A 12,453-nucleotide genomic window follows, 5' to 3' on the forward strand; every position below is an offset into this window, starting at 1 on the left:
TCCTGGGGTCGATTTCACAAATGGTTAGAAAGATGAAATAAAACAGTGAAAGTTCAGCAAAATAGGTTAATTGGTTCTACTTGCTTAGAAAACAGAAAGAAGCAAACCCTGTCACAGTAGCGATGAATCCATCCAAGGTAAAGATTTCGATACATCAACAAACTATGTTTGCTTTTTTCCCCAAACATTTAAAAATAATTGGCCAGGGGTTTTCTTACAGACTGTCACTGATTTTTGCTCTCTGTTTTCACAGGTAAAATATAAAACCTCTGAAATAAACGAACCTATTTGTATATCCAAATATTTGGAGGGGTTTCCTGTTATTTTCAAAATTTACCAAATGTCAACTTTCAATTTGAAGTGTTGCAATTTTCAATCAAACACAGTTAAAAAATCGGCCAGGGGTTTCCTTACGGGTGGCGAACCCTTGCACTGAATTTTTGCTCTTCTGTTTTCAGATGTTCAAAATATAAACCAAATAGTAGGGGGCTTGTTTTCAAAACTTATAAACACCTTATATGAAGTGGCGCATTTTTCAATGAATAAACCAGTCAAAAAATCCGCCTCCTCATCAGTAGAACATCTTTGTGGCATCAGGTTGTCATCGTGTCGTCGTCCACCGGTGGTGATTTCATCTCCTTGTTCCCGTGAGGCTCTTGTCTTGAGAAGCTATAAGTGTAGACTGATCCCAAAGATGTTGATTATCTTCAGGACTACTCAATCTCTTGATGACCCTGTCAATAGAAAAAATATATAAAATATTACTTGACATAAAAATGAACCTTTGAGCCTAACCATCTTGGGGTCGATTTCACAAATGGTTAGAAAGATTGAAATAAAACAGTGAAAGTTTCAACAAAAAGGTTCATTGGTGTCTTACTTGCTTAGAAAACAGAAAGAAGCAAAACCCTGTCACAGTAGCGATGAATCCATCCAATCCAAGGTAAAGATTTCGATACATCAACAAACTATGTTTGCTTTTTCCCCAAACATTTAAAAAATAATTGGCCAGGGGTTTTCTTACAGACTGTCACTGATTTTTGCTCTCTGTTTCACAGGTAAAATATAAAACCTCTGAAATAAAACGAACCTATTTGTATATCAAAATATTTGGAGGGGTTTCCTGTTATTTTTCAAAATTTACCAAATATCAACTTTCAATTTGAAGTGTTGCAATTTTCAATCACTCTTCTGTTTTCAGATTTCAAAATATAAAACCAAATAGTAGGGGGGCTTGTTTATCAAAACTTATAAATCACCTTATATGAAGTGGCGCATTTTTCAATGAATAAACCAGTCAAAAAATCGGCCTCCTCATCAGTAAGACATCTTTGTGGCATCAGGTTGTCATCGTTGTCGTCGCCGGTGGTGATTTCATCTCCTTGTTCCAGTGAGCTCTTGTCTTGAGATCTATAAGTGTAGACTGATCCAAAGATGTTGATTATCTTCAGGACTACTCAATCTCTTGATGCCTGTAAATATAAAAAAATATATAAAAAAATGACTTTTACATAAAAAAATTAACCTTTGAGCCTAACCATCCTGGGGTCGATGTCACAAATGGTTAGAAAGATGAAATAAAACAGTGAAAGTTTCAGCAAAAAAGGTTAATTGGTTCTACTTGCTTAGAAAACAGAAAGAAGCAAAACCCTGTCACAGTAGCGATGAATCCATCCAAGGTAAAGATTTCGATACATCAACAAACTATGTTTGCTTTTTCCCCAAACATTTAAAAATAATTGGCCAGGGATTTTCTTACAGAATGTCACTGATTTTTGCTCTCTGTTTTACAGGTAAAATATAAAACCTCTGAAATAAAACGAACCCATTTGTATATCAAAATATTTGGAGGGGTTTCCTGTTATTTTTCAAAATTTACCAAATGTCAACTTTCAATTTGAAGTGTTGCAATTTTCAATCAACACAGTTAAAAAAATCGGCCAGGGGTTTCCTTACGGGTGGCGAACCCTTTGTCACTGAATTTTTGCTCTTCTGTTTTCAGAGTTCAAAATATAAAACCAAATAGTAGGGGGCTTGTTTTTCAAACTTATAAATCACCTTATATGAAGTGGCGCATTTTTCAATGAATAAACCAGTCAAAAAATCGGCCTCCTCATCAGTAAGACATCTTTGTGGCATCAGGTTGTCATCGTTGTCGTCGTCACCGGTGGTGATTTCATCTCCTTGTTCCAGTGAGCTCTTGTCTTGAGATCTATAAGTGTAGACTGATCCGAAGATGTTGATTATCTTCAGAAGTACTCAATCTCTTGATGCCTGTAAATATAAAAAAATATATAAAAAAATTACTTTTACATAAAAAAATGAACCTTTGACCCTAACCATCCTGGGGTCGATTTCACAAATGGTTAGAAAGATGAAATAAAACAGTGAAAGTTTCAGCAAAATAGGTTAATTGGTTCTACTTGCTTAGAAAACAGAAAGAAGCAAAACCCTGTCACAGTAGCGATGAATCCATCCAAGATAAAGATTTCGATACATCAACAAACTATGTTTGCTTTTTCCCCAAACATTTAAAAATTAATTGGCCAGGGGTTTTCTTACAGACTGTCACTGATTTTTGCTCTGTTTTACAGGTAAAATATAAAACCTCTGAAATAAAACGAACCCATTTGTATATCAAAATATTTGGAGGGGTTCCCTGTTATTATTCAAAATTTACCAAATGTCAACTTTCAATTTGAAGTGTTGCAATTTTCAATCAACACAGTTAAAAAAATTGGCCAGGGGTTTCCTTACGGGTGGCGAACCCTTTGTCACTGAATTTTTGCTCTTCTGTTTTCAGAGTTCAAAATATAAAACCAAATAGTAGGGGGCTTGTTTTTCAAAACTTATAAATCACCTTATATGAAGTGGCGCATTTTTCAATGAATAAACCAGTCAAAAAATCGGCCTCCTCATCAGTAAGACATCTTTGTGGCATCAGGTTGTCATCGTTGTCGTCGTCACCGGTGGTGATTTCATCTCCTTGTTCCAGTGAGCTCTTGTCTTGAGATCTATAAGTGTAGACTGATCCGAAGATGTTGATTATCTTCAGAAGTACTCAATCTCTTGATGCCTGTAAATATAAAAAAATATATAAAAAAATTACTTTTACATAAAAAAATGAACCTTTGACCCTAACCATCCTGGGGTCGATTTCACAAATGGTTAGAAAGATGAAATAAAACAGTGAAAGTTTCAGCAAAATAGGTTAATTGGTTCTACTTGCTTAGAAAACAGAAAGAAGCAAAACCCTGTCACAGTAGCGATGAATCCATCCAAGATAAAGATTTCGATACATCAACAAACTATGTTTGCTTTTTCCCCAAACATTTAAAAATTAATTGGCCAGGGGTTTTCTTACAGACTGTCACTGATTTTTGCTCTGTTTTACAGGTAAAATATAAAACCTCTGAAATAAAACGAACCCATTTGTATATCAAAATATTTGGAGGGGTTCCCTGTTATTATTCAAAATTTACCAAATGTCAACTTTCAATTTGAAGTGTTGCAATTTTCAATCAACACAGTTAAAAAAATCGGCCAGGGGTTTCCTTACGGGTGGCGAACCCTTTGTCACTGAATTTTTGCTCTTCTGTTTTCAGAGTTCAAAATATAAACCAAATAGTAGGGGGCTTGTTTTTCAAAACTTATAAATCACCTTATATGAAGTGGCGCATTTTTCAATGAATAAACCAGTCAAAAAATCGGCCTCCTCATCAGTAAGACATCTTTGTGGCATCAGGTTGTCATCGTTGTCGTCGTCACCGGTGGTGATTTCATCTCCTTGTTCCAGTGAGCTCTTGTCTTGAGATCTATAAGTGTAGACTGATCCGAAGATGTTGATTATCTTCAGAAGTACTCAATCTCTTGATGCCTGTAAATATAAAAAAATATATAAAAAAATTACTTTTACATAAAAAAATGAACCTTTGACCCTAACCATCCTGGGGTCGATTTCACAAATGGTTAGAAAGATGAAATAAAACAGTGAAAGTTTCAGCAAAATAGGTTAATTGGTTCTACTTGCTTAGAAAACAGAAAGAAGCAAAACCCTGTCACAGTAGCGATGAATCCATCCAAGATAAAGATTTCGATACATCAACAAACTATGTTTGCTTTTTCCCCAAACATTTAAAAAATAATTGGCCAGGGGTTTTCTTACAGACTGTCACTGATTTTTGCTCTGTTTTACAGGTAAAATATAAAACCTCTGAAATAAAACGAACCCATTTGTATATCAAAATATTTGGAGGGGTTTCCTGTTATTTTTCAAAATTTACCAAATGTCAACTTTCAATTTGAAGTGTTGCAATTTTCAATCAACACAGTTAAAAAATCGGCCAGGGGTTTCCTTACGGGTGGCGAACCCTTTGTCACTGAATTTTGCTCTTCTGTTTTCAGAGTTCAAAATATAAAACCAAATAGTAGGGGCTTGTTTTTCAAAACTTATAAATCACCTTATATGAAGTGGCGCATTTTTCAATGAATAAACCAGTCAAAAAATCGGCCTCCTCATCAGTAAGACATCTTTGTGGCATCAGGTTGTCATCGTTGTCGTTGTCGCCGGTGGTGATTTCATCTCCTTGTTTCAGTGAGCTCTTGTCTTGAGATCTATAAGTGTAGACTGATCCGACGATGTTGATTATCTTCAGGACTACTCAATCTCTTGATGCCTGTAAATATAAAAAAATATATAAAAAAATGACTTTTACATAAAAAAATGAACCTTTGACCCTAACCATCCTGGGGTCGATTTCACAAAATGGTTAGAAAGATGAAATAAAACGGTGAAAGTTTCAGCAAAATAAGTTAATTGGTTCTACTTGCTTAGAAAACAGAAAGAAGCAAACCCTGTCACAGTAGCGATGAATCCATCCAAGGTAAAGATTTTGATACATCAACAAACTATGTTTGCTTTTTTCCCAAACATTTAAAAATAATTGGCCAGGGATTTCCTTACAAACTGTCACTGATTTTTGCTCTCTTTTTTTCACAGGTAAAATATAAAACCTCTGAAATAAAACGAACCTATTTGTATATCAAAATATTTGGAGGGATCTCCTGTTATTTTTCAAAATTTACCAGGTCAACTTTCAATTTGAAGTGGCGCAATTTTCAATCAAACACAGTTAAAAAATTGGCCAGGGGTTTCCTTACGGGTGGCGAACCCTTTGTCACTGAATTTTTGCTCTTCTGTTTTCAGAGTTCAAAATATAAAAATATTCAAATATTTGGGGCTTGTTTTTCAAAACTTTTAAATCACCTTTTATGTAATGGTGCATTTTTCAATGAATAAACACAGCCAAAAAATCGCCTCCTCATCAGTAAGACATCTCTCTGGCATCGGGTCGTCGTCGTCGTCGCCGGTGGTGATTTCATCTCCTTGTTCCAGTGAGCTCTTGCCTTGAGTTCCTCTCAGTGTAGACTGATCTCAATCTCTTGATGCCTGTAAATATAAAAAAAAATATAAAAAAATTACTTAACCATCCTGGGGTCGATTTCACAAAGAGTTAGGACTGGTCCTAACTTAAGGCTAGTCGTAAGTTAGACGAGTAACTTGTCCTAACAAGATATGACTAGTCTTTACTTTTTGTAAAGTTCACCGCAGATCCTTCGCAAGATCCAATTGCATGTTTTGTTGGTTTCTGTTTTGCTGATGGATGCACTTGTAACCATATTGTGCTTTAATAATAACAATATTAAAAATTATAATAATAAACGTTTTTATAACGCGCCTTTTCCAAAGGATACAAAGCGCCAAATATTTTTACTGCAAGGTGAGTGGGATGAAGATTTTGAAATTCTGAGACCTAATCCTTAGCACACCATGTAATGGCATGGTGCTACGGCGCATACAGCAGCCAAAGCCAGGAACACCAGGGCGAACCCCTTCTCTTTTTCGATAAGTGCATGCACTGCGTTCTTTTAAATGGGACCTGCGGCTTTACGTCTAATCCGAAGGGCAAAGCAATGGTTAAGTGTCTCGCTTAAGGACACAAGTGTCATGGCTGGCGATTCAAACCCACACTCTGCTGATCAGAAACACCAGAGTTTGAATTTGATGCTCTTAACCGCTCGGCCATGACACGTCCGACAACAGTTTACACACATGTCATATGAATGGTGAATATCTGCTTGTACTAATCCGCATGTAGCACTGAAATCCGTCATTCAGTGACGCTCGTGGCTCTTCAACAATATTACCCCTTATCACTGGACCATTTATTTCATTCATCAAACCAACTCAGAATTTGCCTGTGCAGCCAAATATGTAGTGATAAATAAATCACAAGAACCATCTCTGCCCTCACAGGTACCTACTTACCCCTGTGCAATCTATGGAAACTGTATGATAAACCTAAAAGGATCTACAAGCCTAAAGCCAGGTTCATACTTCCTGCAAATGCGAACAAATTTTGTTGTCACAAACTCGCAATGAATCACTCGCAACAGTTGAACTGTGTTCAACCTCTTTGAAACATTCGTTAACTAAAAAGGGCTGGGTCGCCAAAATTCACTTTGCATTTGCAGGAAGTATGAACCAGGTTTAAAGTCACCTGGAAGTGGTATTTTTTCAAAATAAAGCTTTTGTCACTAATATATGTGTTTTGATGAGTGGAATGTTAATAAACAGTTAACTAAGGTTTTAAAAATCAGTTCTTATGTTATTTACAAATTTAAGAGTAGACCCCGACTCGAGAGGGCGCTGTTCGTGACGTCAATCAAGGCAGACTTTGCCTGTAATGCGTAGAGTAAACACAATTGCAAAGTACATGTACGGACCAAGTCGTGAGTTTGTACGTTTCAAAACAACAAAATTGTTTTTTTCCGGCAATGCCGACCAGCTGATTGCTGCTGAATGCAGAAAAAACACTTTTTGAAATGTACCAACTTACGACTTGGACGTACATGTACTTTGCACGTGTGTTTACTATACGCATTACAGGCAAAGTCTGCCTCAATTGACGTCACAAAAGGGGTAGGCAGAGTCAGCCCCCCAAACAACTTTATATATTTTTTAAACATATAAATCGTGATAAACAATTACTAAAAAAATTGTTTTATTGTTCGTAAGCATATACCCGATTTTCGCTCCTCTGTTTTCACAGGTAAAATATAAAACCTCTGAAATAAAAAAACCTATATGTATATCAAAATATTTGGGGGCTTCCATTAGTTTTCAAATTTTACCTAATTTCAATTAAACACCGATAAAAAATTTACCAGGGGTTTCCTTACGGGTGGCGAACCCTTTGTTACTGAATTTCTACTCTTCTGGTTTCAGAGTTAAAAATATAAAACCAAATATTTGGGGGCTTATTTTTCAAGACTTGCCAAATAAATCACCTAATATGAAGTGGCAAATTTTTCAATTAATAAACAGCAGTTACATGTAGCTCTTCTAAAGAGTTAAATACAAAACCTCCGATATAAAACTGTTTCTAACCAAATATTTGAGAGGGGGGTAAATTTTCCAAAATTACCATATTATAAAAAAAATGACCGTTTAAAATGAAAAGGTACATTTTTCAATTAAACACAGTTAAAAAAATTGCCAGAGGTTTCCCTACGGGTGGCGAACCCATATCACTAATTGTTGCTCTTCTTAAAGGTTAAATATAAACCTTCTGAAATAAAACAAATATTTCTAACCAAATATTTGGGGAGGGGAGAGGGTATTTTTCAAAAATTACCAAATTATAAAAAAAAAATCGCCTTTTAAAATGAAGTGGTACTAAACACAGTTAAAAAATTGGCCAGAAGTTTCCCTACGGGTGGCGAACCCATATCACTGAATGTTGCTCTTCTTAAAGAGTTAAATATAAAACCTCTGAAATAAAACAAAACTATTTCTGACCAAATATTTGGGGGAAGGAGGGTAATTTTCAAAAATTACCAAGTTATAAAAAAAAAAATTCTTTTAAAACGAAGTGGTACATTTTTCAACTAAAACAGTTAAAACATTGGGCAGAGGTTTCCTTATGGTTGGCAAACCTTTATCACTGAATTTTGCTGTTTTCAGAGGAATAAAACCTCTGCAATAAAATAAACAAGTACAAACAAAGAACTTTGGGGGTTTTTTTTTTTTTTCAAAATTTAGAAAATGATAAACCACCTTTTATTCAAAACGAAACTGTCCCTTTTTCTTTCAAACCATTTCATAATCGACCAGAGGTCCCCCTACAGGTGGCAAACCCTTTACACTGATTCGTTTTTGTGTCTTTCCTGTGCAGCTTTTTTTTCATAAACCAATTTTAAAAATTCAAAGTAATATAAATGTTGAAACCTTTGAAAGAAAAAAAGAAAAAAAAATGTTTTGGTGGTTATAGCAGGGGCAACTTAACAACAATAATGTACAAATATATCTGTATGTAAACATCAAGATATAAACCTAAACAATTTGGACATTTCCTAAGATAAAACTCAAGTGTTTCACTCACCAGTGGTCCTAGGTATTTCTGGCCGACGACCTCCTGACGACCTTCAACATTCTTGTTAGAGTTGAGACGCAGGTATGAATGATAGACCAGCTGTAATGAGAAGGAAGGCAATAAGTGACTTTTCATTCATTCAAAAAAATGCTGTATGTGCTATTGGTAGTGATATAAAATATGCGGTCACCGCTGAGCAACGTGTTAGCTAGCGAGCCGTGCACGCCGTGTTAGCACGGCCAGTTGGGCTGAAAACACGGGCAAAATTTGATGCACGGCTTGGGTGAAGCCGTGCTGTCTAATAATTTCAGTGAAAATTGCTGAACTTCTTTTATTCCTTTTTTGTTGTTGAACAGTTTAAAACAGCAGTGAGTAAAATTAGATTTGGTTTTACCAGATTTCCTTCTTCTTTTTGAATCAAAATTTCAACGACGCAACCATAAAACAATCACTCGAAGTTGCCTCGAAAATGCTGACCACATTGCGACCACATAAAACACAACGCACAAACCACCCATTACACAACGCACGTGCAAATTACACAACGCAAGCGAGAAACGTAGACTTCATTTTAACAGTCGTCGTCATCGACCGTCATCAGCAGGCAGCATGAACTCCATGCTCGTGTGGTATGATAGAGGCGAATTCACACGCGTTTTCGTTCAGATTATTTTAGGTACCAATCTCATCTCCACGATCCTACAAACCATCGCGCTCTGGATTTTCCTACTATGACATCAGTATCGGTAACTGAGTGACATGCGGCACCGTTCACCTTTTATCGCATGCATTCTGCAGTTGCTTTGTAGATTGGTTCTGCAGTTGCTTTGTAGATTGGTTCCGCAGTTTTGCCCAACTCGACGGCGGCAAACATGACAATCTTTTTTCCTTCTAGAAATTCAAGGGCACATCGTTTGTTCGTTGTAGAGTTTGTTTGAAACATCGATACTTTTTTGGATTTCAATGTTTGCATCTCTTGGGTGTTGATGCAGTTGACAAAACGATGGTTATTTTCCGCTCGATAGGTTAAAAAACTAGTTCATGTTTCCTTTTCAAATCTAAAGTGGGTTTTGCTGTAGACCTCCCAAATTTTTTTTTGCCCAGTGGAACAACTTAAATGGCAGTCTTTCGTAACTGTTTGTTCTTTATTCTCCGCAGACTGTTTACAAATTGCCTTTGACCCAGTTTCAACAATTAAACAACCTATAAGACTTAAACGTTATGAAACCTAAACAAATACTAAGGAAAATATTAATTACCATGATCAGTCAGTTTAAGTTAAGCAAATAATTATGGTTCATGTAAATCACTCTTGACATTTTGATTGGTTGCAAATACTTGTGTGAATTTGTTTAAAATAAATACACAAACTTTTATCAGCTTCTTGACATTAGGCCTATAGTTCTGAAATCAAATGGACAAGAATGGATAGAAAATTAACGTTAGTAAATGATAACTCTTAATTTCTTCAATACCTCTTCTTTTTTTTTAGTCTTAAAGCAAAAATTTGTATCAAGAGTAACACATGCCCAAAAATATTTTGTTGACAGCAAACTTGTACTGCATTAATTGTATTGCTTTTGAATCATTTCAGGCTAAATGGGTCCAAGCTCCATGGTCCAAGTAACTGCTTTGAACTGGCCTAATATTGGCCCAGACACTGCCGCTGAGTGATACAAAGAAAAAAAAAAACACTGATAATATTAATAAAAACAACTTTACACTAGTGTTACATTTTGTTGAAAATCTGTGAAAGCAATGTAATTTTAACTTTGGTTAGTGTAGTGCTGGGCGAAAAGTGAAATTTTGGTATTCGATTACTACTGGCCAACTATTCGAAATTAACCGAAAAATTCAAATATTTGTTTAGCCACTAGAGGGCGCTATTAAAAAATAAATCCTATCAGTTGTCGCCCGACGTCCACGGATATTTGGATATTAAGAATATCCGGTTACTTGGTTGTAATTACAGAACTATCCGGTTTATAAATAGGTATTTGCGCCCATTGCGGATATCCGGTTAAGAAAAAAAAGGCATTCGCGGTTACGGATAGAAAAACCTACCCGGATATTCGACTTATTCGCCCAGGCCTACATGTTGATGGATTTTGAAATCATGAGTGCCCGGCACCAGCAGATTGCACAGCACAGACCATGCCTCATCATAAGATTGGGGAATAGTGCACACGTGTGCACTATTCCCCATCGTGTAATAGAGATCAATGGGTACGTGTGCACTATTCCCCATCGTGTAATAGAGATCAATGGGTACGATCTTGCAGAAATGCACTAGCGTAAAAAATGCACACTCAGCCGGCCAGCCAGCGGGGGAGGGCACGCAACAATCATTACGTCGAGACACGTACATTGTTCGAGTGAATTCGCTGCTATTATTCAACACTGCGTTCTAAAATTAAAAGTGTTTTTTTCTTTTCTGTTACAATTGTTTTGATATTTTTCTTAATTTTTATTTCCACTTAATAGTTCATTCGTTGTTTGCATGTATTGTACGATTTAATAAAATTATATTGGGCGGCTTGTTTAGCGTGTTTTATTGAGTATTATCGTAGCGTCGTAGTCACGGCTCGAAATCGTATTTGCTACGCCCAAATCGTGTATGTTGGTATCTCTGTATAAGGGAGTCCGGCAAAATTTGGCTTTTTTCACAAAACCCTGACAAGTTTTATACCATTGGAAAGAGGATAGCAAAAGCAATCCAATGGTGTTTATTTCATTTCAATAGCTTATATACTGGGGAAGCTACGCTCATTTAAACATGGCAGAGGGACGTTTTGAGTCTGTCAATTTCTTACTGATTAAAAGAGTGTGGAAACTGCTCCTGATTTATTCATAAGAGCATATCAGACAGAATAAATATGACAAAATTGATCTCGGTATTCACATCAATGGGAAAATAGGTGATAATTGTGTCTTGTTTACATAATTTAAAGCCTAATTATATATTCAAAAAAAAAGGTAAACAAATTAAAATATATGAAGCGTGAATGATACCTTTTTTTCCATTTCAGGTACCTCAAGTCTTGAAGATTCAAGCAAGTCAGTTTCTAAGATATAAGCTGCACAATTAACCGCTACCATGGCCTTTGAAAATTGCACTTTATGCCAATAAACAAATGCTAATAACAGGCATGAGAATGGGTATTTCATGTGTTCGAAAAACTGGGCAAAAGTTCCATTTTTATTTACGCGAGTTATTTCAAAATAGTACCATTGGAAAGCCGACAAAATTCTACAATGTACTTTGGTTTCTCACATTATCTCGAAAGAAAGAGCACCCTCCAGTATTCTTGAAAATATACTTCTTGTGGCGGTCGACAAAATGGACGTTCAGAAATTTAGACGCGTCAATATCTGGTCCCAAAAACGCAAAAGTAAACTTAATTTTTTCACAATTTTACTGCAGCTTTTTCCAAGATATTTTGTTTTCTATGGATTTATTTATCTTTATTCTTCTGGAAAACTGAATCCTTGTTTGATTTGGACAAGGTTAACGTTATCAATTGGCGAGTTATTCACAGCGTCTTTTCACACACAAACAGATACGTTTTACAAAACTGCCATTCTGACAGACTCGCTAATCCTATTGTTATATTTAAAACTTTATTTAATAAAAAAAAAAAAAAATCGATATATTTTTTGTTAACTACAAATTATCAGTCACAGGTCATTTACATCATCAGAGTCAAAGTCATTAAGCTGAATTTGCGTTAATGTATTTAATATTCAAAATTTGAGTGTTGCGATCATGCATCAGCCTCCTCCCCCACCGCCTCCTTGGCCACGTCTCGACTCCGCCTACCCCTTTTATAAATAACGCGCAAGTCAAGGGGGCCATCACACACAACTTTACAAGCTCCAGTTTCCACAATAAATACATATATTCCAAACTTACTTTTTGCATTTACTTTGTGAGGACATGTCTTGCACTTCATAACTACCGTTTCTTTTTCAGAAATCGGTAAAATGGAGCCAAATTGCGGGCAAAATTCTCTCGAAG

The sequence above is a fragment of the Asterias rubens genome, chromosome 17 (genome assembly GCF_902459465.1).
Source record: "Asterias rubens chromosome 17, eAstRub1.3, whole genome shotgun sequence".
Taxonomy (NCBI): domain Eukaryota; kingdom Metazoa; phylum Echinodermata; class Asteroidea; order Forcipulatida; family Asteriidae; genus Asterias; species Asterias rubens.